Source organism: Vanellus vanellus, assembly GCF_965231255.1.
Source record: "Vanellus vanellus genome assembly, chromosome: 1".
Classification (NCBI taxonomy): Eukaryota; Metazoa; Chordata; class Aves; order Charadriiformes; family Charadriidae; genus Vanellus; species Vanellus vanellus.
Window position 1 is genome coordinate 122,956,994 of NC_138905.1, and position 7,952 is coordinate 122,964,945.

Below are 7,952 nucleotides of genomic sequence, written 5' to 3' on the forward strand. Positions count from 1 at the left end.
ATAGCTCTACCTTTTTGAGGTATCTTACTGTGTGATTGCATCACTATTGAAAACCGCTCTTTCATTCCTGATTCAACGCTCTCCCCTTTTCCCTCTTCCCCCCTTTCTCTTGTGGCTTGTTTGAAAATACTTAGAAAAACTAGAATACTGAGCTTCTGGCAAGGCTGGAGGGCAGCAGGTAAATTCACTACACCAGCCAAATGAACTCACCTGTGGTGGCAAGAGACCACAGTTTGGGTGGTAAATCTCACCAGAACCCTCCATGCTTTTGTTCTCTTATCTGCAGAGAGAAGCCTGGAGAGGCGAAGATTTTGCTTACTTGGAGAAAGGAGGAAAATTTTGGGGAATTTAAGAGAGTTTGGGGAGCCAACCGAAATGAGTCGAATCTCAGGCTTCATGGCATAAGAGTGGGTCCTTTCTGGGATCCTATGAGAGGATGTCTTTGAATGAATAACTTAGCAGAGAGAAGACTGGCCTGTGAAAGAAAACATGCCTTTCCAGTCAGAAAATGAAACTCTACCCGCCATCCCTCCCCATCCCCCTCTATTTTGGGATTGGCAACAATATTAATAACTATTAATTCTAAGTGACGTGGCTCAAATATAATTTGGGTAAGTGTTGCTTCCCAGTGCTAGTACGTAGCAAACAAGCAAAACCAGAAGCCTGTCTATAGATATAGACAGATAATAATACTGTAAAGAATAAATTTATATGCAAACAGGAACACAAATTGGCATGGACTAAGCAATTCCAGTGTGGATTAAGCTACCTGTTTTAACACACCAAATCAAATAAGCAGTTTCTGAACAAATAAAGAAGAAATATGAGTACACACTTATAAGTTTGATTCCTGCGTGCACTGACTGATCCAGAATTTTTTTGCTGGGTCATACCTAATCTTTGTGCTGTTGACATCTCTTCTCATGGGCTCTTTATGTAAGTAAGCATGACTCCCCCTCCGATGTTGGTTACAGGCGAACGTGGGGGAACAGGGAGGAAGGAAGGGGGAGTGGATTTCACAAAAACGTGTCCAGTTGGAGAGTAATGGTGCCTAAGAAACAGTAGAGGCTACATATTTGTTTCTGAATAGCAAGCACCCATTTCCCAGAACTTTTGATGGTCTTAGCAAAGACACATACTAAGGCTCCCTGACTTCCCTAAACACAAAAATGCCCCTTTTCTATATACTACTATTGTCATCTATCTTTGTATTGGAGTAGTGAAAGCAGAAGACCCGTCCAGGGCGCGCTCAGACTAGAATTAGTGACCTGAATGGGAAAGGGCAAAAGCTTTTCTAGCTTAAGGCACCTTCACGTTCATCTACCCACCCTTGCAGTGTAGACTAACCAAGTACATCCCTCTTGGCTAACAGAGGGACACCTTAGGCTCACATCATTTGCCAGTACAAGAATGAAGCACAGACCAGGCCAATGTCTTCCAGCAGGACAGGATGACACAGTTTCCATCTCCCTTTCTCTGCCTGAATCATCCAAACCAAAGCACTGGCTACAGAGCTGTGGGGAAAGCACCCTGGGACAGTGCGTGAACATATTATACTCAGAACTAACTTATTGGCAGACTGTTGAGAGGACTCTCTTCTGTGCCTATTGCTCAGGGATACTCTAAAGCCCCCAAATGCCATGCACACAGCCTTTTAGCTGTCCTGGTAACCCTTTGCTGGACTTGCTTCAGTCACAGTTTGGTCAGGCACAGTTTGTGATCAGTAAATTCACTACTTTCGGGTCGTGTTGCTTATTTGGACATCCTGTATAGTGAAAATCTGAGTCAGGTTTATAAAAATACTTCCACTCAGCTAACAAATCCTGCAGTTAACTAAGAAATCTATAAAGATGTATACTTCCAGAGTACTTGTGTCATTACATTTCTTTAAATAAGTAGGGTGTGTACTTTTCTTTTGTACCTGTATATAAAACTTTCCCCGTGAATTTTTTTCACATGCTGTTTGAGTCACCAACAGGTTAGAAGCAGAGGTTAGAAAGCACTTTTCACCTCACTATTAGCACTGCAAAGTGAGGTGTGTGCTTAGGATTATACAATGAAGGAGAGGCTCCTTCCTTGTCTCCCCATTCCTTTTCACCCCACCTGCCAGTGTGATTTTCCCCACCCCCGTTACTTTGCAGAGCTGAACAGAGAGCTGTCAGCAGCTTGTTGCAAGAGTAATTCAGAATCATCTGGCTTGCGCAGCCAGTGTTCACTTCTTGAGACTGAGTTCATAGTTTCTTTCGTGTCTTCAACAGTAACTAGAAGAAAAGGTTGATAGAAATGCTAAACAAATGTTTTTAACTTGTGTTATGGTAGAGCAGGAAGGCCAGATTGGCTGTGGAGTCACTGTGCTCGGTCCTGACACTCTGTAGACATGACTGTCCCTTCTCCAAAGAGGTTTCAGTGTAAAAATTGACAGTGGAAGAAATAAGCATTGTACAAAATACCCAGTTGCTGGTGTAAAAAAGATTTATGTTTAGTTTTTAACCATACAGTAATATGTCTCCCATACAGTAATATGTGTCATATCATAGAAAGGGAAGTTGCTTATCAACAGCTAGTGTTCTTTGTGGTTTATATTTCATATGTGCATGTATTTATGTATTTCCTGTGTCCTTGTACACTGTAAATACACACATGCCATAAAGACCTTAGCACTGAGGCTTTTTTACTTCAGCGACTTCCGAGTCTACCTCTCCTTATGTCCCACATAAAGGGGCATACACGACCCTCCACCCAATCTACTTTGCACACTGTGGTTTCCGTTCACCTGCAGAAACCTCAGAGAGACAGTGAGGAATGAGTGATGAATGTGTATATGGACAATGCACCTCGAAGTACTCTAGTTACCAGCAGGTAACCTTTTCGTCCTTTCTTGAGGGAGCATTTATGATTCATTCACACTGTAGGTACAGCACTCCCTTTTTAATCCATCTGGAGAGAAGGGGTGCATCTCAGAGTCTTTAGTGAAAGGCAACTGCGAGAACTTTCTGTCAAATATTAAGTCACATTGATATAGGTCTGAAATTGTTCACTACTGGATAAGATGAACTGAAAATATGAGTGTCTGTGCTACTCATGTATATAGTTGCGAGCTTCTACAGGGAGGCCACAGAAGAATCCTGACCTCTTCTGCAATGTGCCATGATTGCTGATTATTGATCCAACTTAGCAATTTCATAGCAAGTGAGTCTATCATCCAGTTTGACATTCTGAATGTGGAGACTAGTATCAGCATGGACACTGACAGCCATGAAGATCCTCAAGTAGGTTTCTGTTGTGTGACCAAAGGACAGTGCTCTTCTAACTTCCAGGGCCTGCAGTGATGCCCCGGCTGTGGTTGCACAAACCAGTGAACTGTCTGGCTCAGGTGCAACTTTTGGATCTTGAAGTGGATCCTCAAGGAAACCGTGTCTTGAAAGATGACTGTTAGAGGGGTCTGCTACCAACATCTGGATTTTTCCTACTTTCCTTGTTGGACAAATAAATGCCAGAAAAGCTGCTTCATAAAGAGAAAAAAAAAAAAATATCCAAGAGTGACTAAGTGCTCTCTGAAAGCTAGGACCTCTTATTTTAATCCCACTTTACCACTACCCTTTGGGAAGACTTTGCCGAGAGTGAACCGATGTCAGACGTTTCAGTGATCAGCCTTCATGCACGGGGCAGAGCCCACATGCTAGTATCACCCATTGCAATCTGACAACGCGAGGGGGCTTGTTTCTGCCCATATCTGATCAGTTAGAAATTGCAGGATCTTGAGTGAAATTTGTATGTCAGACAATGTCCTGCAAAGAATTTCTCCGTCCATTATTAGTGCAACAGGGTGCCTGTAGAGCCCAGGTTCTTAGCACAACTAGCAGGAATGTCAGCCTCATCTTGCATGAAATCCCTGAGAGAAACAGATTCTAGTATATACAGTAACACAATTTCTGTGTTGTCAGTCATTTAATGAAATGTCCAAAACTTGAATTAATTCAGTGGAATGGCTGGTTTCACACCATGACTGTAACATGTGAACCATAAGGAAGTGTTGCGGCTTTCTTCTCAAAACCAAACAGGATTTTCTTAATATAGGAATATAGTATTATTCCTAAAGCTTCTCTGCTTCTGTTCACCTACCACATAGTAAAGTTTTCTACATACAGCTCTCCCCAACTTGCATTCCTATTGTAGCAGTAAATAAACAGGATACATATCCTCACATTGTTTAATCACTTCTATTTATTTGTCTTTTAAGCTTTCTTCAAGGAAATAGAAAGCTTTCCAAGTGTTTGAAATTTCAACATACTGGTCCTCCACTTCTCGTAGTACCAACCGCTCTGCTGCACTCATTCACTTGAAAGCTATCCTTGACAGAAGTGGACAGATTTCTAGCCTCTAAGCAGTGGTATTCATAGCCTTCAGGAACTCCTTTATGTGAGCACTTTTGAGCCAGATATCTAACCATTCACTTGCTCTGTTAATAAAATCAGGGAAATGAAGCTTAGAGAAACCCTTGGGGTAGACGCATTATAAATGTAGTCAAATCATTTTCGTAAAACATTCTGAAAATCTCAAATGGCAGGTGCTATAGAGATGCAAACTTTAAGCTTGTGTTTCACTGTCCTTAGGCATTGAAGTCAAATGACTTTGCCAATGTCGTCAGCACTGGCTTGGAGAGCTTGGAATTTGCTCTGCTAATTGTTAATATTTCCAATGTTTTTAATATTGTTTTATTTGCTGGTGATCAAAGATACTCTTGTTATCATATGCGCTCTACACTTGAAGTGTTTTCCTGACTCAGCTCTGTGTTGTCAAACTGTAATAATCCAACAGTACCTGCTTGATTGTAAACATGTGCTTATGGCCTTTCCTCCTCACTTAAACACTCCAGTGCCTTGCTAAGCTGTGATCCTCACTGTCAGCAATGTGTTGCCATGCAGGTTATCTGGATCCCTCAAGTGGCTATGGCATTATCAGTAAACTGGTATGACTTTTCAAAGGCATAACAATAACAGTGAGCATAGGGCGTTCAGTATTTCTGCTGAACTACCAATGATTCAAAAAGCAGCAAAACACTTCAGCTCTTGAGCGATTCAACAGGAGGTCTGTAGCCATAATCAGACTAAAAAACACTATCTGAAGAAGTTTCAGATATTGTGTCTGATGTCCGGTTTGCACTTTCTCAGGCTTACTTCCTTTGCAGGGCTCATATAGGAGTTTGAAGAAACTTTTTTAAAGGATTGATGCTTTAGAGAAGGATCATTAGCTAAATTTGCCTGGAGTAAGATCTTTTTACTGCATCAACTGTTTCTGGGTGTATCCTTGCTAGATAAAGATGCCATCTTATTATACGTGTATTTTGAAAGCTATGGACAACTAAGGCTGATGGAGGAGAAGATCTCCAAATCAGAAGGTGGGCTAGAAATTTATTAAATTAATATACTCTGGAGAGCAAATCAGATCAACTTAAAGAAAGTGAGGAAAGAAAAGAGCATTCTGAAGAACTGAGATGCAAAGAAACAACAGCGGGGGACAAATCTTAGTCATTGATATCCCGCTGGAGTCTACAGAGGAAGACAATAACAAAGAAACAAAGCCTTCCATTATATTCAATCCTGAAACTGAACAAAACAAGAATATGGGTCACATCCTCCTCCCGCTAATTCTGGCAGGCCCCAGAAGAGTAATTTGCATTCCAGCTAAGCCCTCGCTGTTTGCCATATCTGACTTGCAAAATGATTCCTCCCAAATAATGTCAGAACAGTCACGGATAGCTGAAGCCCAGCTGCCCTTGCCTTGCAGTTGTGTTAACATAGAAAGGAGCTTGATGGCTTTGAGTTGCCCCAGGGCAACATCAAAGGCAAATCAAAAGTCATTCCTTAAGCTAAATCGTCCTTCACGAACTTATGCAGAGCACTAAAAAATTGGCTGTCCTGGTTGGGATGGTAGCAAGCCAAGGCTCTTTAAGCCATCTGTACCCTATTCACAAATGTCACCGACTTCTTGTTCCCACAGCTGTGTTGCACGGCATCATTTTTTGTGTAGATCTGGAGTACAAGAAGGGATTGTGCTGCTGTGCCAGGTACATTGAGCAGTCATTACAGGCAATTATTTTTTTTCAAAATCCACAAAGCTTGGGACTGTTATTGCATAGGGAGTAAAAAGCAGCTGGAAGCATTCAATAGTCCACATACTCATGGAATTAACTTTGTCACCGATTGCGGTAATTGGCATTGACATTCTGTTATGGTGCTGAGGATAGGCAGAAGGGTGGGAGAGTCATATTTTATATTTATATAGATGTTGTGCACATCTTCAGGGTGATGCATGTTATAATACATATAACATTTATATTTGCACAATTATATGAATCACTTATTATCTTTTTTGCGTATGCTCACTCCTTCAAAGATATTCATTATGTCAAAATTTACCTGATCTATGCCTTCATTTACTTACTGTATTTAAGGAGGAAAGAACTGTCTGTGGGATGATTCTATGTAAGGGCTACCTGTTCAGAAAAAAAGGCTGTAGCTGTCTTGTTGCTGGTGAGCAAAAGTAATAATTCTTCATGAAAGAAAAATTAAACTAGTGAAAGAAAATTTAAACTAACAGCCCGTGGGTTCCTCTACAGGCTGGACTAGTGAGAAATACAGTGTCAGTCACTCTACCTGAACATTTAGCAGGGAGCAGCTCCGTTGCCTTCATGCTATATGCACGGGGGGGATCCAACCCAGACTGTAGAACTCAGCTCAATTTCAAGGGTGTTCAAACAGGGAATATGTAGCTGATACACGTAGTTGGTTAAGCCAAAGATATAGAGTGAATTCTTGGAAAGAAATCACTCGTGTAACAGAGCAACTAATTAACGTTCATCATTTAGTCCTCAGGCAAAAGAGATCCCCACATACTCTTAGCATCACTACGTTTTATTCATGATGGTCTCATCTTCTGATTCTGGTTCTGACGTCTTCTAGATCTTACATGTGCCAGTGAGACAATGGAAAAGGCATGTTGGAGCCTTTTCCTGCAAAAATCAGGGAAAAGCTTCCACAAATGTCTTATCTGAACAAAAAGAGATAACGCATTCTCACCAGTGACATCTACGTTTCTAAATAAAAGTGGATCAGGGAGAGAGTTGTCTCACTGAACCTCTGATCTCCCACAGTACTTAACTGTTAGCTCACTCCCTGGTTCTCTCCAAGATAAACCTGTTTTAGAGGAATGAGCTTTTAGCATTGCAATTTTGAGCCAGCTGATGTCTCTAGCCTTGGGGTCCAGGAGCAGTGCATAGCTCTCTTCTATTTAGCAACATTTGTGTTGATGGAGATCTTTTGGCACCATCTGTTCTTTTTCACTTCCCATTCCTAGGAAAAGACTCCTCCTCTGTAAAACCTTGACCTTGTGCCTTCTGTGCAGCCACATGAAGCTAATCACAGCTCTTTGGGAAAAAAGCGATCTAAATCTGGAATCCTGATCCTGGCTGTGGTCATATTCTCTGCATTGGTTTGTAGCAGAGCTCATGCTTTCTAATGAAAGGTCTATAGGTCGGAAAGAGGGTAACCTAAAATGGAGCAAGGTCTTCTTGCATAGTCATTCACTAAGTTATGTAAAAGAAAATGATCAACATAGAGGAGTCCCTGGCAAAAATACTACTCCATTGAAAGGTCTTCAACTTTTTTTTTCGCTGGCTTGAGAACGGAACTGTTGAAAAAAACCTGTTTATGTGAAAAGAAACTCTTCCTGAGAAGTGTGATGATTTCACTGAAATTACTGGGGAGAAGATATCACAAAACTTCTTTCCAAAATACTGTCAAATAGGTGTTATTTTGCCTTTATAATTTTGCATTTTAGATAACTTTGCAATTTAAAACAATTGGGAAATCAAAGTGTTTAAACTCAGATAAGAGTCAAAATGAGACCATTCAGCCTTACTGCAATCAAAAGTTTCCTTAAGACTGATTTTT